A 203-nucleotide genomic window follows, 5' to 3' on the forward strand; every position below is an offset into this window, starting at 1 on the left:
AGGCAGCTGCCGGTTACAAGTGGCTGAGGGAAAGCAGAATTTGGACAGCATGAGTCCAGTTTCGGAGCCTCTGAAGTCCCCAGGCGTATCAGGAGCCATCCCTTCCCCGGGCAGCGCGCCAGGGATTGCACAAGAGTGTTTGGGTGGGGGCGGTGGCTCTGAGTCAGCGCTCTCCGGCTCCCCGCTTTGGCAGGGAGCCCAGG

General features: G+C 63.1%; 1 protein-coding gene across 1 annotated transcript in view; it reads right to left on the reverse strand.

Annotated features, from left to right (window-relative positions):
* LOC104514709 (tubulin gamma-2 chain-like) overlaps positions 1 to 203 on the reverse strand; it is a gene marked incomplete at both ends in the record, with an annotated part of 3680 nt that overhangs the window by 1753 nt on the left and 1724 nt on the right. The window lies entirely within an intron of this gene.

This window comes from Eurypyga helias, unplaced genomic scaffold (genome assembly GCF_000690775.1).
Source record: "Eurypyga helias isolate BGI_N326 unplaced genomic scaffold, ASM69077v1 scaffold24669, whole genome shotgun sequence".
Lineage (NCBI taxonomy): Eukaryota > Metazoa > Chordata > Aves > Eurypygiformes > Eurypygidae > Eurypyga > Eurypyga helias.